Below are 26,486 nucleotides of genomic sequence, written 5' to 3' on the forward strand. Positions count from 1 at the left end.
CTATTCATATTGCTATATGCTAATCAGGTAGCTCGACTAGGTGAAAAATAGAAAGAAAATAATGTAATTTTCAACAAATCCTTGTGAAGTTTATTAAAGTTTATATGTAGTCTCAATGTGACTGAATTTCAATGAAAGTGGTGGTTAAAAATATAGTTATTCTAGGGGCAGGTAAAAGATGTAGTGGATAGAATACTAGTCAAGAGGACCTGAATTCAAATTGGCCTCAGATACTTAACACTTACTAGTTGTGTAGCCCTGGGCAAATCACTTTACCCCATTTGCTCATCTCTGCTCCCCAAAACTAACCCACAAAATAGTTACTTTTGTCCATACTTTCTTTTGTCACTTTTAGGACTAAGATATATTCTAGTTTTGGCTAATGGAAGAACCCACCACTTGACTTTAGTTGTCAATTTTGGCATATCCATTACTGGAGAACAGGATTACAGTATTTAAAACTACTGTCTGGTTTAAGAATACTTTCCCATCTGGTTTGTCTCCTCTACCTTTCTCATCTCTTTTTCTTAAATACATTGGTATTTTTAATATTGTAGTTATTGTTGGGCCACTCTCTGAATCCATGATTGTATTTTATATATGTCCCTTTTCTTCATTTGGATAATTTCTTCTTGTGCTTTTTCTTCTTCTTGTACTTCTTTTTCTTTGTAATGGGAAGTCTAGACTAGCAATGCCATCAAAAAACTTTAGGATTGGTATAAGTTCCATGGCCTTCAAAATATCCCACTAAACCAAAGATGAGATTATATTTTTAAAAGTAAAAATATATATCCTCCTGCTTATCAATTTATCTCTAGCATTAAATATTAGATAATGTAAATTGTGTTTATTTGTAAACATATAATGAAAATTAATGAAATGGCTTTTTTTTTTTTCTTCTTCTGATGCTGGGGTTAAGTGATTTGCCCAGGGTCACACAACTAGGAAGTGTTAAGTGTCTGAGATCACATTTGAACTCCGGTCCTTCTGAATTCAAGGCTGATGCTCTATCCACTGCACCACCTAGCTGCCCCTGAAATATCTTAATAATATTATATGTAAATAGTTTACTCATTCATGACCCCATGGGCCTCAGTTTATGAAGTTTTCCTGGAAAAGACATGGGAGTGGTTTGCCATTTCATTTTTCATCAGATCACCTATGGATATAGGAACATAGTAGTTAGGAGCTTTGGTATATATCTATCTATTTTGTCATATATAGATATTTATATGGTATAAATATGTATTTGAATATACAAATCTTAATATGAAGACCCCTTACTTGCATGTCCTTTATAGGATTAAATGTTCAAAGACACTTTATACACATATTTAAATATATCAAATTAGTTGAACATGTTAAAGTAAGGTCTTGAGTATACATTTCCTTTCTTACAAAGTGGGCCTAAAGCTATAATCTCTGGGATAACAAATTAATAGCAACAAGCTGTCTTTGTATGTTAATGAGAATAAAAAGAAAGTCAAATTATACTTTCCCCTTGTCTTGTAAGAATCATACTCTTAAAGCAGTTCTATATAATAAATGTATCATAACTTTGTTTGGTCAGAACACATGACTGATTAAGTTAGTTATTTATCCGTCATTTGCCATTTCAAGCTCCCAATATAACAAGTCCAAACAGCATTTATTTCAATGTAGTGAAAAGACTGGTAGAAGTAGGAGCACTGAGTAATATTGAAAGGAGGCAGTATTTGCAGTGTCTGGACAATTAAAAATCTGAAAATGTGGAATGGGAAGTTATACTCCTTCCCTCAAAATATACATCACATGGAATTAGACTAAAGAAATATCCCTTTGATATCCTTCCTGATTTTGAATTTATATGTTTATTTCTAAACTTGAAGGTAAAAACAAGAGACAAACACTTTTCTTAAAGACAATTGCTTATTTAAAATAACATATTAAAAGACCTTTGGATAGAAAATGAAACTAACTGAAAAACTAGTTCCCAGTCATTTTCTGGACAGTTATAGATATATTCCAGAGAAACTAATTAATCATTTGACCCTTTCCCTCTTTTTACTTTTTATAGAGATTCTGAATAATCTAAGCATATTTGAGAGAACTATAGAAATAAATGCAAACTTGAGTATCAGAAGGGAAAAAGAAAATCTTTTCATCTGCACTGTTTCTAGAATTGTTTCTTAAACCCATTAAGAATAAATGTTAGGGGGGCAGCTAGGTGGTGCAGTGGATAAAGCACCAGCCTTGAATTCAGGAGGACCGGAGTTCAAATCTGACACTTAACACTTCCTAGCTGTGTGACCCTGGGCAAGTCACTTAACCCCAGCCTCAGGGAAAAAAAAAAAAATGTTAGTAAAAGTAGGGTTTACTCCTCATTTTGCTACCTGACAATGGATAAGTATTAATTTGAGTGGCCCAGATTGTAGAGAGTGGAGGGGGTATTTTAGGGAAATTTTCCTTGCCCTAGAGAAGCAAAACACATGACTTTTCTTCCCTTTGCTACTTTGAGCTATTCAAATATTAAGGCGCTGATGAATAGGAATATTTCTGGAATATTCATATTATCTTGTTTCTCTAATAACTTTATAGATATTTTTCTTCCTTAAAAGAGTTTGAGATTTTATACCAGGAATGAAAAAATTAAATCAACCTGTGGAGAAAAAACTATTTGTTCAGCATTTATTTTATTCCAGTCACTGATCTCTGCACTGGGCCTACAAATCAAAAGTGACCAAGTTTCTACCCTCAAGATTATCATGTTCTAATAGAGGGAAACAAAGAAAAAAAATGTTCTCAGGAGTCTAGAGGTTAGAGACCAACAATTACTTTGCTTATCTGATTGGTGTAGCTAGAGATTCTTATACACTGATAAATACAAAAGGTGACAGTGGGTATCTTTTTCATTGTTTAGATGACTGGGAAAGGGGGCATTGTAAAAGAATGACAAAGGCAATAATTTTGAAATTAGATAGAAAACCAAGCTACTAGTAGCGAGTGGTGGATTTTCTATTCACAAGGAAGATGAGGGAGATACAAAATATGTGTCTTAAGTGTCTAAGTTCTTGTTTATCTTTTGTTGTCTTTCTTTTTTATTATAGCTTTTTATTTACAAAACATATACATGGGTAGTTTTTCAACACTGACCCTTGTAAAACCTTCTGTTCTAACTTTTCTCCTCCTTCCCCCCCCCGCCCCTCCCCTAGATGACAGGTTGACCAATATATATTAAATATGTTAAAGAATATGTTAAATGCAACATATGCATACATATTTATACAGTTATCTTGCTGCTCAAGAAAGATAGGATCTAGGAAGAAGGTAAAAAAAGAAAAACCTGAGAAGGAAAACAAAAATGCAGCAAATAATAGCAGAAAGAGTGGAAATGCTATATTGTGGTCCATACTCATTTCCCATAATTCTCTTGATGTAGCTGATTCTCTTCATTATTGAACAATTGGAACTGGTTTGAATCATCTCATTGTTGAAAAGAGTCATGTCCATCAGAATTGATCATCATATAATCTGGTTGCCATGTTTAATGATCTCCTAGTTTTGCACATATCACTTAGCATCAGTTCATGTAAGTTTCTCAAGGCCTCTCTGAAATCATCCTGCTGGTCATTTCTTACCAAACAATATTCCATAACATTCATATATCACAATTTATTCAGCCATTCTCCATTTGTTGGGCATCCAGTCAATTTCCAGTTTCTAGCCACTACAAAAAGGGCTGCCAAAAACATTTTTTACACATATAGGTCCCTTTCCCTTCTTTAAGATCTTTTTGAGATACAAGCCCAGTAGTAATACTGCTGGAACAAAGGGTATGCACAGTTTGATAACTTTTTAAGCATAGTTCCAAATTGCTCTCCAGAATGGTTGGATGTATTCACAATTCCACCAACAATGTTATCAGTGTCCCTGTTTTTCCACATCCCCTCCAACATTGTGCATTATCTTTCTCTGTCATACTAGCCAATTTGACAGGTATGTAGTGGTATCTCAGAGTTGTCTTACTTTGCATTTCTCTGATTAATAATGACTTGGAGCATCGTTTCATATGGCTTGAAATAGTTTCAATTTCTTCATCTGAAAATTGTCTGTTCATATCCTTTGACCATTTATCAACTGGAGAATGGCTTGATTTCTTATAAATTTCAGTCAATTCTCTGTATAATTTGAAAATGAGGCCTTTATCGGAGCCTTGGATTGTAAAAATGTTTTTGCAGTTTATTGCTTCCCTTCTAATCTTGTCTATATTTTGTTTGTACAAAACCTTTTTAACTTGATATAATCAAAATTTTTTTTATTTTGTGATCAATAATGATTTCTAGTTCTTCTTTGGCAACAAATTCCTTCTTCCACAAGTCTGAGAGGTAACCTATACTATGTTCTTCTAATTTATTTATAATCTCATTCTTTATGCCTAGATCATGAACTCATTTTGACTTTATTTTGGTGTACGGAGTTAAGTGTGGTCAGTACCTACTTTCTGCTATACTAGTTTCCAATTTTCCCAGCAGTTTTTGTCAAATATATCTTTTGTTTTTAAAGTGAACAGATTACATCTCAAGTGATAGCTTGACTTGCACGAGTTGGATTTAAGTGAGACAGAATTGCAGTCATCAACTTCCCTTCAGTGTCATTTAGATCCAGTAGCAGAAAAAAAATCCAGATAAGTGAAGATGAACTGAGACATTGTGGAGAACTTTGGAATCTTCAAAGTCTGACGAAGTTCTGAGTATATTGCATGGCCTGTTTCAGCCACCATCATCATGATTGGAATAAATATTCTCACTCATTTTTCAGGGAAAAATGCTTAAATAGCATAAAAATAAAGGAAATAAACTCAAATATATGTAAAGTAATTAAATACAAGGTGCTTTGTGGTGGTGGGGAGTTACATATACAGATAAAGAATAACTTTATTTAGAAGACATTATTGTAGGTGCATCTAAAAGAAAGAGAAAGGACTCTATGAAACACAGATAAGGAGAGAGTGCATTCAAGGCATATGGAATGACCAGTACAAAGATAAAGGCAGGACATATGGTATTGTGTCTTAAGAAAAGTGATAAATACAGTTCTAATGTATCACCAAATATGAGAAAATTGAAATTGTCCAATGAACCTGAAAAATTTTGTTGAGTTTGGAACTTACATGAAGTGCTTCCAAAGCTGAAAAGAAGAATTTTCATTTTTGACCAATGAGGCAAGCATTAAAACTTGTTGAGTAGAGAATGGCATGGTCAGATTTATACTTAAGTAAAGTTTTTCTTTCCTTCTGTGTAGGATGTCCTGCAGTGATGAGACACTTGAATTAGGGAGGCCATATTGGAGATTGTTGCAGTAATCTAGATCAGAAAAGTTAAATGTCTGAACTAAGGTTATTTCTGTTTGAGTAGAGAGAAAAAATTGGATTCAAGAGTTTTTGCATAGATAGAAAAAACAAGATTTGGCAAAAGTATCTATAGATAACCTACCTGAGATAGAAAAGTTCTTTGAAGAAAGGCAGGAGGTATTATGTGTCAGATAAGTCAAAGTATTACTCCTAAAACAAGGATGAAGATGATCCATAGTCCTTGAATCCCAAATCCTAGAGATTCTATCAACCACTAAATCTTTATACTTGCTGCCAGCACAGTGTGTTCAGTAACCATTCATGAAATAACAGGTTGTAAAGATGTGATATAGCAGTTGCTTCTGCAGATGCTTTAGCACCTGCCTCCTTGGTTGGTATGGCTATAAATGAAAAGATAATTTTTGACTCAGCCCCAAAGTGCAATATTAGGAATGCATGTGTTTTTATCATTGGAAATAACTTTAAAGAAGGCCCCCTTAACCTCTTTGCTCTTGTGCCCAAGGACAATTCTTTCATTTCCTTGTAGCTGATATTATGTGCTAGATTATGACTTTCTTGTGAAGACAGTTTTGTTTTCTATTTGCATTTCCATTAATTAGAATATTTCTTTGTGCTTAGAGGGAAGGAGTTTTTAAATTTTCTTTCCCCAAGTAATTTATTCATTTGCAAGGAGAAAGAAAGATGAAGATTATTAATATTGCTGTAGTTACCAACTTGAGAGATTGCAAAGAGCATGTTGATTTTCATGTAGAAATAGTGAAGTGTGAAAGTGAGGCAGTTTCAGAAAAAAAGTACAGAATTCTGTTTTGGTTCTGTTTAATTTCAGAAGGGTACAATACATTTACTTTGGAAGCTCCAAAGGATCATTATTAATCTGGTACTCATGGTAAGTGAAGAAACTAGGATTGTTTTTCTGTCTCTCTTCTGTCTATCTACTTTTTGTCTATTAATCACATAATAATCACATTAATAATCACATAATAAAAGTATATATTTATCACTCTAATTGCATGGTAATTATATATCATTAAAAGTGAAAAAATAGCTTTCTGCCAAAATTCAATTACTGTCAATCAGTGATATGATTCCCTTTCCCCTAGATCTGACCACCAATGAATAAGTTGTCTGAAGGTTTTTTTTCCATAAAAGTTTTCTTTCTTTCCCTAAAAGTAAGTCCATGAGCCATTAGATGCTTCCCAAGAAGAGTATTTTGAAAATGCAAAACCAAACCATTAAAGTAAAGATAGAAAAGGTGACTAATATTTGAAGAATAAAATAAAAAAGTGTCATGGACTATCAAAATTATGTCTTGAGTGCTTAAGCTGAGAATATGCTGAGGCTAGCAAGGAAAGATAAATATTTTGGAAAGTTTTTGTTTTCTTTTAAATCATATTGATGAAAATCTAGAATCAAGGAAGTGACAGGATTATTGAATCATTTGGATAAGATGATGATAGTGTTCCAATGACCAGGATTCCTTTATTATTATTATTATTTTTTACTTCTTTATTATTTGCCAAGGAGAATAAATTTTTCATTAGAAAAGACAGAACAAAATATGTAATATTTTTGATATCCAAATTAAGTAAAAGGATGCTGATAGTAACTAGCAGGGAGGGATATTTATTGATGTTGAGAAAGTGGTAGATATTCTTTTAATGCACTTTGATCTTTGACATATCAGAAGAGGACAGTTCTGCAAGATTGGAAAAGAAGAAAGATTTGCCTTATCATTTCCTGAAAATATTATTTTATTTTCAGATATATTGAATCATATGGCTTAGTGGAGATTTCTCTAATTTTTTCAGCTTTTATAGCAATTCACCATGTATACCTACATGTTTGAAGTAGACTGCATTCCAAGTTCAGGGACCTGTGATTTCACCGTAGAACTTAATAAATACTTTGGAATGATCATATTAAGGAAATCATATAATCTATAAGTGGTACAACCAACTTGACAAAATCATGGCAATATTCATTTAGAAACACAAAATAACTAGATTTAAAAAATGAAACTATAAAGAGAGATAGAAATGGAGCTGGTAAGATCACTTCCATTTCTCAACAATATTACAATGCAACAAGCTTGAAAACCACCTAATATTTTTTTAAAAATAAGTAGATCAGTTGAACAGACTAGAAAAGATGGAGAAACATTAGTTTTCATTTCTTTTTATCTCAGTCAATTTGTTTGTTAAACTTGCTATATTTCTATTTCTTTTTCTTTTTCTTTCTTTTTTTTTTTTTTTTTGGGTACTCACATCTTTATGTTTCCCATGCTAGGCCTTCCTTCACCAGGCCTCTCCTTTGCTTTGCCTGTGCTGGGTTGTGTCCCCCCTATTCAATTGAGACTGACCTTTCCTGAAGTCTTTTTAAGATATCTTAAGTTGGAAAACTATTGTACTCCAAATGTTTATAGATTTGATCACTCCAAAATCTGTTCAGAGGCTTAATCTAGAATTCGTTCTGAAGAAAGCAGGGGAGAGCTTAGACTGTCTCTACCCCCCTCTATCTTGTCTCTGCCCCCATTTCATATATATTAAGATTCTAAAGAGACAATTGGTTTTTATTCCTCTATTAGCATATTATGATTTTACAGATCCAATTGTTCATATAAATTTATCTTTTTTATATTTCTTTGACTCCTGTTGCATTTTTTCATTTCCACTCATGTTTCCATCAGAAATGCTTAAAAATCTCTCTGTTGAATTCTTTCCCTTCATAGTTGCTATGTTTATGATTAGGGTTAGGTTATTTTCTTCTATGTTTCCTTTTGGTTCTTACTGAGTTACAATTTTTTTACAGAGGTTTATGTTTTCTTGTTCCTCTCCCCAGATTTATTTCTGATATTGGTGCTTGTGCCAGAAACATGCTTTTTTACTCTTTTGAGTGAAGTTGTTAATCTTGCTTCATCTCTACCTTGAGTATCTCTGTGGAAATTTCTCTACTTCCTGGGCTCAGACTCTCCCAGGTTTTTGAGTTCTCGAGTACTCAATCTTTAGGAATCTTTATGTCAAGACAGAGTGCTAAAGATCTTAGAGACTAATATATGTCCTTTTGTGATCTGAATGAGAATGTATAGGCAAGGCTAAATGCCCTGATTGGTGTTAATGCTTTAAATTTGTGATCTCTCAGGTCTTTTTTGAAAAGATCTCTACTTGAGTTGTTAGTAGATACAAGACTTTGCTAGCTACAATCTCTCTGGCAGAATTCTGCTCCATTTGCGGGACTTTTGTTTTCCTTAGCTTAGTTTTCTTGGTTGGTACCCTTCCTATTGTCAACAGGCTTCTGGATGTCTTTTTTTTTTTTTTTTTTTTTTGCAGTTATTTGGTGAAAAAAAAAAATTGACTATGTAGTCATTGGATTTGTTGATTATTATTAGATCTAGTTCTATTTTTACATTTTTGATAGAGTAAAATCATGGGAGCTTGGCTGCCTGCCTCAGGTAAACCACCTATCTTGGTTCAAAGTTGGAAACCTCTGACCAGGTCTGAGCCTGACCTGACAGTTTCTTGAGCTAATCAGTTGCTATAAATCTACTTCTCCTATCTTTATTCATCTTTTGGGGTGCTGTTCACTATCTGTGTATCTTTCTCACTAAAAAGTATTCCATCTTCAAAGTCCTTAACTCTGCAATTCCACTTTACAACTTTGATCTCAGATCCTTTCTCCTCTTTCCATTTCTAAGCAGCAGCTTGTGATAAAATAGATAGTATCTACTGAATCCTTATGCCACTTAAAGAGAACATGGGAAATCTCTACTTAGGTAGCAATAAAGAGTCTGTTCTTGCCTATTTCTCACATGAAGCCAACCAATCTTGTTTTGCTGATTCTGTTAGATTGATTCTTTAGGTCAGAAGGAAAGGAAAATGTAGAATCAGTGCAGGTTCCCTCAAATAAACTGTTTTTCAAAATTACTGTCAAGGTAGAGATTGCTGGATTGAATGATTTTTATTTCTGTTGCTCTTAAGCAAAATAGTTGTAGAATAAATTATTCCTATTAGTGTGTGTGTGTCTGAGAGCACATATAGGTATGTGCATATATTGTATTTGCCCAAATTGTTATATTTGGAACAATTTTCCCTTCCATGAATTGTTGCTTAGAATTAAGACTTAGTCAATATCAGCTGTATCAAACATCAACCTGTGAGTCTGTGCAGTGACCATGTATCTGAATGTAATCTTCAAGACCCACTGTAAAGAACCTTTTCCTTTTCTTTATTGCTAGGAATAGAAACCTAGTTTAATATTTAGTTTCTTCCAGTTAACTGTGGAAAGGGAATCCATTTCAATTTCTTCTCTTCCTAGGATGTACTGAATCTCTCACCCATCTTTATCATAGAATATCCTCAGGTAAATGGTCTTACCCTCTTCTTCCTTCAGTACATTATAAAATCTTGTGCAATTGAGATAAAGAAGTTCTAAGTATAAAAGTTTTATCTGTGCCAGCAGAAAGGACACCTAAACATTACATAGGCATATACTGTAGTCATGGAACTTGTAAGGTTTAAATTTCCTCAATTAAATGCTTTCCTTAGGAAGAATTTTCTTATCTATGTAAAATAATAAAATATTGGTATTAAAGTAGGTGTAAGTTCTAAGTGAGGGACAACAATAAGAAAATAAATACTTAATTTAATTTAATTAAAAGAAAAATAAAACACAAATAAAATGGCTAGAGAGATGTTGGAAAATTTCAATGTAATATATATATGCATATATATACACACATATATGCATATACACAAACATACACAAATATGTATGTATTTGAAATAGTGTGACATTCTGTGATAGAAAAAAAAATCTTAAATTTAGTTTTCAAAGTGTTCCAGGGTTAAAGTGTGATGCTCAGAGAATTCAGAATAATGTCATCTATAGCCTAAGAAACAAGGACATCAAGATTTCCCTGAGGAAATTAATAGTCCAAAAATATCTTTCATACTACAGTCATATCTTTCAACACTACAGTCTTTTCCCCCCTCTTCCACTGAGGAAAGAAAGGTCAAAGTCCTAGAATGGATCCAAGAGAAAAGAAGTAAACTCATTTATTTTAATGTGATTTTAAAAAAAGTTGTGATGCAGGAATGAGTGAATCCTTTTCAAAGTGTTTTGGTTTCATCTTTTTAATCTTTATAAGATGTAAGTTATTCAGGGAGAAGAAAAAACACAATCTCCAATAAAATTGGAGTCAGTTTAAAATGAAGAAGAGAAAAAGGTAAAAAACAAAACCCCCAAAACAACAAATAAACAAAAAACCAAAGAGGTGATTTTTTTTGTTAGGAAGTTTCTAAAGCTTCCTGTCTGCTATTTGGTCCCATTTAGAACATTACTACTATCCTCCTAGTCTAGTCAGTAAAAAGAAAAAAAAAAGAAGAAAATGTATAATAAACAAAAACATTTTTACTTCCTAAATTTGTTGTAAGAAAATAATTCATGACTTTATAGGGACTCTAAGAGTATTTAAAAAATGAATCATTTTGATGCACATTAAAACAGGGTGGCCTTTTTATACATAATATCATGTTGAATCATCTTTGGAAGAGATTTACCATCAATTATTAAATATATAATTAAAGCATTTCTTAAATTCTTAGTATAATCCTAACAATATGCTAATTATTTGCAATCCCACTTCTTTTTTTTTTTAAGATTATTTATTTCAAACTTTTTATTCGTAAATTTTGAGTTCCAGATTCTCACACTACCTTTTACATTTCCCTCATGCATGAAGAACAATAATACATTAATTATATATGTGAAATAATGCAAAACAAATTTCCATATAAGCCACATTATTTTCATTTTTTTAAAAATGTGGTTCATTCCTGTATTGTTGAAAATTCTATTTGGAGAACAAAGTTTTGTAAAGATAACTTAAAATTGTACAGTTTGCTATTTCTTTTAAACTGCAAAGTTTTTATGTAAATTTCTCCTTTTTATTTTTTATTCATCACTCATTTCCTCCCCTCTTAGAGATGGCCACCATTAGACACAAATAGGTATGTATAGATAAATTATTTTGTAAATTCCTATTTATCATTTCTTTCTTTGGATTCAGATAGCATATTTATTCATTTGCCCTTTGTAGTTACTTAGGGTGTTTATAATAGTCAGAATAATTTGATCATTCAGCATATATAAATTTTGAAAATCATTTATTATCAATCTCTAAGAGACAGCATTTTATAATTAATGACATTGACATAGGCCAAAAGCAAGAAATTCAAGTAAGTACATACAGAAAGGCCACAACTAATTTCCTTTTATTTCTTTCTATTTTATTTTCTTTATTTAATATTTTCCCCCAGTTACATTTTTTATATTAGTTAAAAAAATTTTTTTTGAGTTCCAGGTTCTCTTCCTTATCCCGACCCACAATTAAGAAATCACATATGAAATTATGCAAAATATTTCCATAAAAGACGTTTATAAAGAAAACATGAAAATAATGAAAATAAAATTCCTCAAGAAAAATTAAGTTAAAAATAAGAGAGAGAGAGAGAGAGAGAGAGAGAGAGAGAGAGAGAGAGAGAGAGAGAGAGAGAGAGAGAGAGAGAGAGAGAGAGAGAGAAGAGAGAGAGAGAAGGAATGTTTCAGTCTATATTCAAATACAATCTGTTAATTCTCTGGGTATGGATAGAATTTTTCATCATAACTATTATTACAGAGTGGTTGTGCTACTACTGAGAGTAGCAAAGTCATTTACAGCTGATCATCTGATTGCTATTATTTCCTATATAGTACATTTCACTATGCTTGAGTTCATGGAGGACTAACCAGTTTTTTTTTTTTCTGAGAGCATGCTGAACATGATTTCTCATAAAACAATAATATTCTATTCCAAACACATACCAGAGTTTATTGAGCCATTCCCTCAATTTCCAATTTGCCTTGAGAATAGAGATGCTCTGCATATTTTTTGTACATATAGGACATTTTCCTTTTTATTTGTCCATACCTAGTGGTGATGTTAAGTCAAGGAATATTTATTTTCCTTGGGACTCAGTTCATATATTTTGATCATTTATCAACTGGGGTATGACTTTTATTATTTAAAAAAAATAAATTTGACTCAGTTCCCTCTATGTTTGAGAAATGAGGCTTTATCAGAGATAGTTGCTTCAATTTTTAAAAAATTACTATTGCTAACTGTATTTCTCCTTAACTTTTACTTCTTTTAAATAATTTTTAAATTCTAATATTTTAAATAAAGACACAGAAAAGACTGTAGTATTGATCCCTATGAGAGATATTTTTGGACTATTAATTTCCTCAGAGAAATCTTGATGTCCTTGTTTCTCAGGCTATAGATGACAGGGTTCAGAATTGGGGGCACTACTGTATAGAATATGGAAATCAACAGATCTAGAACAGATTCAGATTCCTGGGGTGGCTTTAGATAAGCATTGCCACTTGTTGCAATATAAACCATGAGAACGATGAGGTGAGGTAGGCAAGTGGAGAAGGCTTTTGACCTACCATCTATTGTGGAATTTTCAGCACAGTTAAGAATATGGGACCATAAGAAACAGCTATGGAAATAAAGCACAGAAATCCTAAAGCAATCCCAATAGCCAAACTCCCATCTATTCCAATATGTATATCTGAGCAGGAGAGTCTTACTAATGAAGGTAAGTCACAGAAGAACTGGTGGGTCTCCTTGGACCTACAGAAAGTCAAAGTGAATATAGTAGATGAATACAGAACCCCAAAGAAACCTCCACCAAGCCAGGAAACAATTGCCATCTTCATACAAGTCTCTCTAATCATGATGACTTCATAGTGCAGGGGCTGGCAGATGGCCACATATCGGTCATAGGACATCATTGTGAGGAGAAAAAAGCTCTGATACTGCAAAGAAAATTACAAAAAAGAACTGTAATACACACCCTGTGAAAGAAATGGAATGGCTATGGCTCCGAGAGTTTGTGATAGATTTAGGGAGTGTAGTAGAAATAAAGGAAAGATCTATAAAGGGCAAGTTCTTCAGGAAGAAGTACATGGGAGATTGGAGATGTTCATCAAGGGAGATGAGGGTGAAAATGATCAGATTTCCCATCAGAGCCACCAAGTAGATCCCTAAGAAGAGCATGCCATATAAAACCTGCAGCTCCCAGATGTCAGAAAAGCCCATCAGCAGAAATCCTGTCACCATGCTGAAGTTGGCCATGCTCTGGAAGTTCTCTTGATTGTCTGCACAGGAAAAAAAAAAAAGCAGTGATTAAATGATGGGAACACTCAGTGTGCTAGACATTACAAAGCTTTGTGGCCTTGTGAAAATTGGAGTGCTTTGGTTGGGTCATTTGCTAAATGAGAAGATGAAATTGCATTGAAGAGTGCAGGAATTAAAAAAAAATTATGATAATTGTATTTCCCTATAAATGATTTCTTTTGAAATCTATGTTAATTTTTACATTTAAATATACTATTCTGAGGAAGGGTAGTAGAATTCATTACATGCATACCAGGACAAAAAATAAGTTAAGAATTCCTAAATTAAATGATTTTTAAGTCTCTTCTATATTTCAAAGTATCTGTATTTTGAGGAACAGTATCCATAACTTGAAAATATGGTAATATATCTCTAATGTGTATCAATTTTAAGAGTTATCAAGCACATTTATTACAAAAAGGTGAGATGGGTTGTTTGAGTAATATATACCATTTTGAACCTAAGATACTAAGTTTCAGGGAAGTTATGTAACTTTTTAATGTTCATACAAGAATTGTCAGAAAGTTACATGTTCCTGTGCTGAGGCAAACCTGAACTTTCTTTGCATGAACAAATGATTTTCTTCCCATTTTTCAAAAATGTTAGTGAAGTAGGTACATTTTATAACAATATATAATGACATCTACTGCCCAGAATAGATAGGCTAACCAAATGAATGTCATGTTGACTGTCTCATTAGTCCAGAATAATAGAATTCTCATGCAAATAAAATTCATGCCATGGATTTGACACCAAGCCAAGCCATTTTAGTTTTTTGTTCTTCTTTAGCCAAAGACTATGTTATCAGTAATTCAGAACAGCTATCTTGAAATACAAATCCATTGTCAACTAGAGAACTAATTCCCAAATCACCTTACGTGTTTGTGTGTGGGTGTGTCTGTGTTTCTTTGTTGAATCTGTTATATCTTTTTTGTATGATAAAATCAGAGTGGAGAATTACTGCCTCACTGGAATCTGATTCATTTTGCTTGAGTTACAGTACCTATCTGTCTCCAGGTGGCCATATGGAACAGTGCATAGAATGCTAGACTTATAGTTGGAAAGATTGGAGTTTAAATCCAGATTCAGACTCTTTCTAGTTGTAGGAGCCTGGACAAATCATCCAACTTTTGATAGCTTTATTTTCCTGTAGCATATAACTCCCTGGGATGTTGTGAAGGTTAAATGAAATTGTAATTATTAATTTCTTAGGAGAAAACATAGCACATGGTAAACACTATGTTAGCTGTTATTCTCTATCCTCATAAACTCCTAACTTCACAAAAAAGGCATGCCTTAGGCATGCTCTACTGTCAATAAAGTTACATAGAAACAAATGTACTTTGTACACCAGACAAAGGAATACATAAATATATTACTAATATTTTTCAACAAAGTTTTATAAATTGTCTGTTTTATAAAAATCTGTGCTCTAGACCTGTGTAGGTCACATTGATGAACAGTGTCCACTTGTAGGTCTCCTGAATTCTTAGGGAAGCAAGAAAGATTTGCAAACAATTATTATACAAATTAAAATGAAGGAAATGAATTAGAACATAAATAAAAGTTCAGTAATATCTGAGAAGGAGAGTTAATTTCCTAATTCTACAGGCAGGCAGATATGCATATATGCACTTATATACATGGATATATACTTGTATAAGTATAAACATATATATTTGTATATATTTGTACATATATACATATATGCATGAGTTTGTTGGTTATTTGATTTTCCTTTGTCCTAGAAGAGGACCAAAATGACATTACTATGTCAAAGTTGAGTTACAATATATCTGACTGTGGCTGATCAGACCAATACATGCTCTGCCACAGATTGGACAAATAGTCCGTATGAAAATTTGGGTTGGCTTCTTTAACTTTGTGCATGTTGCTAACTTAATTCTGCTTTGCTCATACATCAAGGCACCTTCTCTGATGAGGGCACACCATGCTGGGCAGTCCTATGCCACTGTCTACCATATCACACAATTGATTCTAAAGTTCTTAAGAGAAACCTTGAGAGTGTCCTTGTACTACTTTTTCTGACCACCTTGTGATATATACATACATACATACATAGACATATGTACATAATACTTATATTTGTACATATATATCTATATTTATATATCTATTGGTATTTATATATTTTATGACTTTATGAATAAAGGTGAGTTCTTTTCAGGCAGGAATATTTAGGTTTCTGAAGGAGATATTCCAAGTTTATTGCTAGCAAATATATAGAAGCAGAAATGAAAAGATCAGGTTTCAAAAGTGGGATTGATTATTTTCTCAAGATAAAGACCTTCTAAATTTTAAAATATATTTAGAGATGTAATACAAATTGGAATTTTGGCATTTTACTAAAATTTTCAAGACTTACTCTCCTTAATCATGTTCCTCACCCTCCCTTGGCCTCTGGGATCTCCAGTGTACATAACCTTGAAGAGGTTCCTTGGCATTCAACATGCAGTGACTTAACTTTCCTAAGTGAAACTCTATACTCAACCATATTTGTCTTCTCTTGAATCACTTGCTTTCCTGAATAATTGCAGATCATACCTGTTAAAAATAACTTGTGGTTATTCCTGCATTCACCATCTTTATTTCTACTTTGCTGTTACTGAATAAAGCTGATGAAAGTCAAAACTTACTAACTGGACCAACTGCCAATTTTAATTATCTCACCAGAGTAAGGCAAACCTTTCCCTCCCTCTTAAATTATTTTTTATATAACATTCTTCACTTTGTCTTTTCCCAAACTTATTTACTATATTTAATTTTCTCACATTCTTTTTAACAACTACTTTCATAAATTAGGACTACATTTCAAGAAAATAGATGGTATTTTTGGTGAGCTTTTTCTTCTCTTCTTCTTTGCAGTCATAATTCCTTGAAATACTCCATTATTTCTTTATTTATTCCTTGATGATGATGATGTGAGATGACATTTACAGGCAAAGGAAATATGTTTATCAATATTACCTATTTTATCTTCCTTATTTTCTTTCTCTCTAATCTTTCCTTATTCACTGGTTCTTCTACTGCTATATATAAACATACCTCAATTTCCCCCATTCTTAAAAATAATTTTGATTTTTCTATGACTTTCTATGCTTTCCTAGATTAAGTCTAGAATAATATTGTCTACATACTGAAACTTTATTTCCTGTATTTTCATACTTCCTAACCTCACTCTAATTGGCTATATGATGTCATCAGCCCACTTAACATAATCCTTTCCCAAGTAAGAAATTTATTATTTAATTGGTAGATCTGGTTGCCTTTTCTTTAGCCTTCTTCTTCTTTGCCTCTGTGTAGTTTTGAATACCAGTCACTTCTTTCTTTTATGTAGTATTTTCTCTCTAAATTTTTCTGACTCTGCCTAATTATTTTAAGCTTCATTTTTACTTTCTGAGAACATGTTAAGTATAGAGAGAAGCCAAAGTTTTGTGATAGGCTCACTTTTATACTCTTTCTGGATCTTCTTTGTGACTTTTATAATTTCCTATAGTTTTATCTAGTTTCTCTAAGATGATCAGTTCTATATCTTTATTTCTTGATCTAGTCTCTCTCCTCAACATGAATGTTACATTATCAACCGATTATTGAATATTCCTATTAGACATTTCAAAATGAGACTCCTATAGAAATCTCAAATTCAACATCTTAAAAAGAGAAATCATTATCTCTACTAAATCTCCCCACTTTCTCTGTCACCATCCTAAAGGAGCTTACTGCTTTTGAAGTTTCTTACTTCCATTAAAGAGCACTATTATTTTTTCAGTCACTCATAATCAAAAATTTACTGATATCTTGTTTTCTCATTCTTGCCTACCACAGACATCCAATGTTTCCACATCTTATACTTTCTATCTCCTTATCTCACATTATCTCTGCTTCTCTCATTTACTCAGTTAATGCCTTAGTTCATCTCTGATTACAAATCAATCACCTCTAATCAGACCCCCACTCCATGGGTCTGTTTTCTCCATTTTTCACATAGCTGCCATATTGGCTTTCTTAAAGCAAATTCTGAGCATGGTACTATTCCACTCACTAAAGTTCAGAGGCATCCCAATACTTCCAGAATCAAATATAAATCATTGTGTTTAGCAGACTTTGGTGAATCAGAACTAATTTTTTCTCATATTACACATCCTTCTTGTCTAGGCCCTCCACAATGCAGGCCAAAATGTTTTCTGGCCATTCCTCTTACATGGCATATTATTTGCTATCTATGTGACTTTGCACTGCTGTTTCCCATGTCTGACATGAATTTCCTTTTTAGATCAGTGTCCTAGAATTCCTAATTTTAAAAATTTCATCTAAAATGCCCTATTGTATAGGAGCTCTTTTTAAAATTTAATTAACTCTTCAGTTTCCCTTGAAGTTCCCTTGCATCTGTTTGATATTTATTTAATATACTTATAAACATATATATCCTGACTCTCTGAAATAGTCTATAAAAATTTGAAGCAAAGCACTGTTTTCACTTTTTACTTTGTAGTTCCAGAACACTGAAGTTCATTCAGCCTTTCAGGGATTCCTTAGGTCTTAACTTTTAAGGGACATTGGAAAAACCATTGTGCCCCTTGATGTAATTCTAAACTTCCAGAAATTCTTAATTTTCTGGTTTATCCTTCCTGAAATTATATAATGAGACATAATTAAATTGAATTACTTTTTCTTTGTCAGGTTTTTTTTTTTTACATTATATTGAGATCAGGTGCCAGAACGAGTGTTTTGAAGGAATATTATTGAGAATGGGTGTCTAATTTTACAACTGGAGATAGCACAAAGAAAGTTAATAGACATGGAAAGCAGAGAGTGAAAGAAATGCTAAAGTCCATACAGGTAGCAAGGGAGGAGCATGAGGGATTTGTACTATTAAAAGGTAGAGAAGAGAAATGGCCAAAGTTTAGGAGTAAATATAATAGAAATAGGAATATCTCTAAAGCAATCTTTATCTTCTCTTCAGTTTCTCCTAAAATTTGCTCCCATGTTCATACCTAACACCTTGTTTATGGTCACATAGACAAGTTGTCAGAAACAGTCTTTACATTTACTTTCTTGGTCTTTCATATTTTCTTCATGCTTAAGATTGATTGCAGTAAAGCTTTTTATAATCTTAGTCATAAAAATATTGATGTGTATATGTGTGTGTATTTTTGTGAGATATATTTTCATAAGAAAAAATGGAAATTCATACCTTATAATCCATTTATTTCTTTAATCCATTGGTTGGGATTAGACTGTGTGATCACCTTACATTATTCAATGTATTTATGTAGAAGTGGAGTAATTTTTCAAAAGTGAAGGTGATTCATATGCTCAATTATGATCTGAAGAGGTAACAAAAAATCTCTGTTGATTCTTCTTCTATTTCCTGGATCCAGTATGACCTCACTATTTCCTAGAATTACTGCAAATATATTGTATCAGTATCTCCTTATGTAGTATGATTTAATTATTTTCTACTTTGGAAGTAGCATTCAGTGTTTATAAAGAATTAAGTTTTATTTTTTTTTAGAACCCAGTGTATCTTTTCCCTGATGCTAAAATACTTGGCAAATGTTTGCATCATTTTATTTTCCTTTAGGGATGCAAACCCTCTCCTTTATGGGTATCCTTTGGGGATCATAGAATAGAAGTTCTCTAGAGTGATCCTATTGCCATTCAGTGTCACTTGCCCCAAGTCCCTGAATAGCTTAAGCATAACAACTTATTAATTAATACAACTCCTGGGAATTGAATGGCACTTTATAATTCTTTGATGTCTAGATACTTTAGAACTTTATGATACCTCAATTTTTTTGGTCTCATCTTAATTACCATACTAATGTCTTTGCGTCCATTGGATTAAATTTAAATAACAGTTTTCTTTCAAGTCCCAATCCCCATTAAGATGGACATTCTACAGATAATTATAATGAATCACTAGCTCCTGATAAAAGAAAACAATCCCAACAAAGTGCATAGTTTTGTAAATATTATGTAAAGCTGCACAGAAGTGATCCTTTTTTTTTTTTCTTAAAAACTTTCCACTTGTTAATAGAAAAGAAGTTTGCTTTAGCTTAGAAAAATTGATACATTTGTTGTCTATGTCTTCCCAGTGTTTAACATAGTAGACATTTATTTAATTATGGCTAGAAGTCATGAAGTTATTTATTCTTTTGCTTTTGATAGAGACCAAAATGTGTGCCATAGTAGATATCTTATTAAAATCTCTACCCTACTGCCATATCAAACTTCTAGGTCAGTTTTTTTTTTTTTTTTTTTTTTTTTTTTTATAAATTTCCTTAATTCCTCACTGTTTTCCTCTTTTTGTCTGGCTTATTCATAGCAGATTCTGTTTACACAGAACATTTTCACCGCTCACTTTCCCTTTATGGTAGGTCTACTAAAGAGGGGCTAATGAGGAATTTGGTGTATTTTCTCTTTTCAAGGAGATTCTGAGCAATCTCAACACACCCTAGAGTGTTGTCAAAATAAATGTTGACTTGAGTCTACCCATAATTCTCTGGGAAAATCTCTTACACAAAATTAGGTATGGCTTCATAAAATATGGGTTACAGGATTCCTTCCAGTAAAATATCCCTTCTAGAAAATGGTAATAAATTCCTCATATAGCATTAGCTTCAAAGGCCAAGTCACCTATCCACAATGTCAGTTGGCATCAGAAGTACCTTTCCAATATCATCATTCTATCATTCTATCTACATATCTAATTTTCATGGGGATGATAATGCTCCCTTAAGGGTGGGAGAGTCTTTTCACCTAAGTTTCTGACTTTTGACTCACATGGACTGGGTTTTAAATGGGGACATTAGACCAGGTTTCTGTTACTGTCATTAGCTGTAATCACTTAATAGTGCAATTCTAGGGAAATCTCTCACAAAAAATTTTGATATGACTTACAAAATGTGGTTAACGCATAACTTCTAGAAAATGTACTTATTGAACATATAAATATCAGGCATAGTATGCTCATTTATTTCTCTACTACAGAAAATACTTTGAGAGGAGCTCAAATGTGCTTATAAAAAGTAATGCAAGTTCTTTCTATAAATTTTCACATAAATTGTACTCATTACACTCTTCTTCCAAAGGAAAAGATCCTTTGTGTGACTGCTGAACTGATTTTTCATGTTTACCTTGGATATGTGCAATTCCTGGGGTCAAAATGATTAAACCAATCATGACATGTGTTAGACTTTCTTGAGTTAAGAAATAAACAAATGGTCATTTTCTACTCTAAGGAGTTTTCCTCCCTCTAATTGACTGATATTTAAAATTATCTTTTAAGTGAAAGAATCCTTTGTTTTGGATTTTCTATTTAGTAATTTGTGCTCACAATAAAAAAGAGTAAGACAGAAAGAATACTGGTGGGGACACATTCTCCTATGCAGCACATATTTTTGCTTGCATAGGAGAACATAGTTCTCCACCTACTTTATTTTATGCATAAGATGGGGAGGAGAAAGAATTTTTATTAGCTCACTCAACTGTGAAGGAAGTTCAAAAGAAACAAAATCTGCCAAACTGTTCCAAATAAGAAGATCCCAAAAGAAAAAAGGAGGCAGAGGCTTTTGCTTACTCTCTTAAAAATCACAGAAAGGGTGGCTCACCCTGATTATGTATGCAATCATATTGAACAAGTTAATCTATTGGATTTTGTTGTATCATCTCAGGAATATTCATGTCTCAGCAAGTAGCCCCCTCAACCAGAAATGTAAGCAAAAATAAGGTGAATACATGTTGTGTTTCAAGTAGAAATCCCTCCCTCCCTTCCTTTTCTTCCAAAGCAATTGTGTATATAGAAGGGATATAAAATACCTGGACACACACCTGCCAAAAAACTCAAGAAATAGCAAACCCAAATCTAAGTACTTTATAAACAAAATTAAAAGCTCCTTTATTCAGAGTTAAATAATTGGAGAAATATTAATTGTTCATTGGTAGGCAGGTCAGGTATGACAATTAGACCCAAATTAATTTATATGTTCAATGCTATCCAAATTAAATTTTCAAAAATTATTTTACTGAATTAGAAAAAATAATCAAATTCAGGTCATAGGAAAAATTAATAATATCAAATGAGGAAACAAAACATAAAAAATATATAAGATTTAAACTGTACTATAAAGCAGTTATTATCAAAGCTATGATACTGGCTAAGAAATTGAAAGGTAAATAAGTGGTACAGAGTAGACATTCAATTTACAGCAGCAAATCAATATAGTAATCTTGTATTTGACAAGAGTAAAGACATGTTTTGATAATAAGAATTCATTATTTAGCAAAAATTGTTGGAAAAACTGGAAAGCACTCTAGATGAAATTAGGTATAAAGCAGTATTTTATCCAGATATGTGTCTAGGTAAGGTTACAATAGGTACAGTGCTTTGATACAAAGAGATATATTACAAAAAAATTGAAGATTGTGGATACATTATCAGACATGGATAAATGAATAACTTATAAATAATCAAGAGATAGAGCATTGTGAGGTATAAATGCATATTTTCAATAAATTAAATTTTTAAAAATAGTACAAATAAAATAAATGTAGCCAAGATCAGAGGAAAAGAAGAAAATTGGGTGAAAATATTTTTTATAAACAGTTTCTAAAATAAGGTATCATATCTAAAATACATGAAAAATTTTGTCAAACCTGTAAGAATAAAAGTCATTCCCAATTGATAAATAGTCAAATGATAAATTTTCAGGGAAAGATCAAAACAATTTATCTTATATGAAAAATGGTCTGAATCATGAGTGATTGAAGAAACACATGTTAAAAGAACCATTTTACACCATAAAATTGGATAAGATGATTGAAAGTGAAAGTAGCAAATGTTGAATGGGATGTCAAAAAATTGGTGCACTAATTCAGTGTCCTGTGATTCAGAACTATCACTACTAGGTCTGTTTCTAAAGATTATTAGGAATAAAGAGAAAGAACTATAGGATACACACACACACATATACATATATACATACATATATATATACATATATACATATATATATATATATATATATATATATATATATGTCAGCTCTCTGTGTAATGACAAATAATGCAAGTTTCTAGGGAAAAATAGGGATCAATTTTAGAATGGATGAATAAAGTGTGGAAAATGATTGTAATGGAATACTACTGGGCTGTAAGATATGATTTTAGAAAAATATGAATAGCCTTCAATGAAATAATTAAGAGAAAAATAAACAGAACCAAAAGAATGTTGTAGACAATAACCAGAATGTTGTTTTAAGAGCAAATTTGAGCAAATAAGCCATTTTGACACTTATAGATATCCAAATTAATTACAAAGGACTTATGAGGGAAGACACAATCTTCATTCATAGAAAGAATATACATATATATATACATATACATATATATATATATATGTACATATAGTCACATACACACACTCAAATACACACATATATTTGTCTGGTGGTAGCCATCTCCAGGGTGAGGAAAGGGGAGATAAGAAAAAATAGGAGAAAAAATTACATGATAACTGTATTATATATTTAAAAGGAATAGCAAATTGTACATAAGACTTTGTTCTTTGTACAATCACTTTTTTTGTTCCAAAACATTATAAAGGTACTTGTTTTATTTCATGAAATTTAAAAAATAAAGTTAATAATAATTTTTTAAAAAGCATGCATATGATCATGGAAAAAAAGCCTTTGTGGTAACATTCTCTGACAGTGTAATGCCTGGGCTAGCTCCATGGAGGCCTCAGGATAAGCCAGAATCAGGATAAGTAAAGGTCCTTGGTCTTTAGGAGAGAAGCAGGCAAACTACCAGGTGTTTTGCCAAAAATCTCTTCTCAATTCTGCAGCCCAGAATCTCTACCTTTCTCCTCTTCCTCCTGCCCCCAAATGAGTCACTAGCCTCTGTCACCCCACCCTCTAATCCTTGCTTATAATTATCTTAACCCCAAACATTGAGCCAGCACCAATGGTGAGAAGGGCCATTTTTCCAAACATATGCTAATAGAGTCATTGTCTTATATCAAATAGGTAATTAGCTTTAAGTGTTCAGTTGCTGATTCAAGCACACCTTTTAAGAATTTCAGTCCTTTACAGAAGAGTGTTTTCAGGCTATGAGCTTTTTTAGGGATTTCTTTACATCTTTGTTTTTCAGGCTGCAGATGACAGAGTTCAGGGCTGGGGGCACCACTATATAAAACATAGACTGCAATAAATCTAAAACTGAGACAGTGTCAGCAGTTGGACTAAGATAAGACATGGCTGCAGTTGTAATAAAAAGTGTGAGAACAAAGAAGTGGGATAGGCAATTGGAAAAGGCTTTTGACTGATCCTCTGTGATTGGAATTTTCAACACAGTTGAAAAATGGGACTATAAGAGAAAGTAATGGAAATGCAGCAGAGAATCCCTAAACTGAACTTAATAGCTATAGTTATAACAAGTGCAACATTTGTATCTAGCACAAGAGATTTTGAGTAAGGAAGGGACATCACAAAGGAATGGATAACTCTCACTGGAGTTTACAGAAAAGCAAAATGAATGTACTAATTGTATATAATCCCCCAGGAAACCTCCAAAAAGCCAGGAAGTGGTTGCCAGAAAGGGTTTTTACACAACTTTTGTTCATGATTACTTCATAGTTCAGGGGCTAACAGATGGCCAGATAATGGTTACAGGACATTATATTTAGGTAAAAAGCTGTGATGATGCAAAGAAAATAACTAAAAAAAGCTGTGATATATACTCAAAAATGAAATGCTTGACTCAGGGAATTGGCAATGGATTTAAGGACTGTAGTAGAAATTAGGCAAAGATCTAAAAAGGAGAAGTTTTTTAGGAAAACGTACAGGGGATATATTGGAGGTTCTTATCAAGGGATATGAAGATGAAGATGAGCAGGTTCCCCATTGCAGCCAATAAATATACCAGCAAGAAGAATTCAGTACATAAGATCTGAAGCTCTCAAGTATTGGTCATGCTCTGGGAATTCTGTTGACTGTACAAAGAAAAGAAGTAGCTATCAAATGATAAGAATATGGAATCTGCTGAATATCGTGACCTTTTGGTTCATAACTACTGTGTGATCTTATGCAAATAAGGGTCTCTTTTTCTACTTTTCTTTGGTCATTTGCCAAATGCATAGACGAAACTATATCAAAATGTTAACCTTAGGTATATGGATTTAGAATTTAGAAAATTTTTAATAACTGGATTGAAACAAAGATGGCTTCTTTTGAAATTCCTTATTTTGTTTCATATGTGTAAAGATCTTATTCTGAAAATGGTTTCATAGAATTTACCAGAAGAAGCCAAAGACACAAAACAGCTTAAGAAAGTTTTAATTAAATGATTTTATTGACTCTTTTACTTTCCAAAAGATCCATTATTACCTTTTAAAATATGACATTAGTAGTAATACCTGTCTAAATTATATGATTTTTAAGGATTAGACCAACTTTTTTTTTACAAATATACAAATATTATGTGAGATAAATTTTTCAAGTAGTATTATTACCATTTGAGCATAAAATTCTTAACATTCAGAGATGTTCTGTGACTTTCTAGTGGTTATAAAAGAAGTGTCAGAACTTGGATGCTAATAGGAGCTTCTGTTTCAAAAACTGAGCTGAATGATATCTACTGATCAAAATCATTAGCCCAAGTAAGTCACTGTCATGTTGATATGTGAGTCAGTGAATACAAATTTATCAAATACCTACTCTAGAGAGCCAGCTCTGGATAAGAGTTATCCCTGGCAAACAAGCAGGCCCTAAGACCAGGTCCTTTGGTTCCAGGAGCTGTGAGGTACTTTTATCTCATGTAGCTAGAGATGGGCTTCATTACCATTGTAGATGTGGGAATGGCTCTGGCCAAAAGGACTGAGATGGAATTATTACATAGAAAATAAGGCAATGTTTTGGATTTGACACCAATTTGGGCCATTTCATTTTATGCTTTTCCTTCGTCAAAAACTATGCCACCAATATTTCAGAACAGCCATATTGAATTACAATCACTTGTCAATTGGAGAATTAATTCCCAAACCACCTCTGCCTATGGGGAATTGTCCTACCTTCTTTGTAAGAGTGAATAACTGACCCTCTGCATTCTGATTCAGCTTGCCTGAGTTAAAATACTCATGTGTCTAGAGAAAACTTCATATTGCATTCAATAGGCTGCCAAGTCTGATGTTTAAAAGTCCCCAAGTTTAAAACTGGGCTCAGAAATGTACTAGCTGTGGAACCCTGGACAGATTACTTAACTTTTTTTTTCTTCAGTTTCTTCTGTAAAACATGACTAATAATAGTGTCTATTCCTAGGGTTGTTGTGAAGGACAAATAAGATAACAATGATAAAGCTTTTAGCACAGTGTCTGGTACATAGTAAGTACTGTATAAATTTCAGCTATTATTGTTATTATTATTCATTCCTATAATCTCTGGAATGGATCAAAAGATATATCTAAAGGAACTAGTGCTCTCATGATGGATATGTGTAAACCAACAAAAGGAATTCCTGATAAGTGTGTTTCAGTAATTCTTTGTTAGAAAGAATTCTTTCTAACAAAGTTATATTTTGCATATAAACCTTTTCTCTAGACCTACATGGTCTAAATGATAAACAATGTCCAGTCCTCAAAGATACTTGTCTTTTAGTTTGACAAGAAAGATATCTAAAAGAATCACAATACAAACTGAAATTAAATAAATTTATAAGTGCATTATAGAGTTCAGGGAGATATGAGAATGAGAATTTACTTTTGACAGGTTCAGGGAGAGTTTCATGCTATATAGATCTTGATTTATACACATGTGTATGAACATACATATATGTAAATCTTTCTCTTATTTTATTTTAAGCAGTCATATGGGGCTTAAACAGGGAGTTGAATTTCTTCAA

At 32.5% G+C, this 26,486-nt stretch overlaps 1 long non-coding RNA gene and 1 pseudogene across 1 annotated transcript in view; one reads left to right on the plus strand and one right to left on the minus strand.

The window, feature by feature from the left end:
- LOC141541243 (uncharacterized) overlaps positions 1-26,486 on the plus strand; it is a 159,359-nt gene that overhangs the window by 125,824 nt on the left and 7,049 nt on the right. The gene's annotated exons all lie outside the window — the stretch shown is intronic.
- On the minus strand, positions 12,597-13,526 carry LOC141541242 (olfactory receptor 14A2-like; annotated as a pseudogene).

This window comes from Sminthopsis crassicaudata, chromosome 4, assembly GCF_048593235.1.
Source record: "Sminthopsis crassicaudata isolate SCR6 chromosome 4, ASM4859323v1, whole genome shotgun sequence".
NCBI classification, from domain to species: domain Eukaryota; kingdom Metazoa; phylum Chordata; class Mammalia; order Dasyuromorphia; family Dasyuridae; genus Sminthopsis; species Sminthopsis crassicaudata.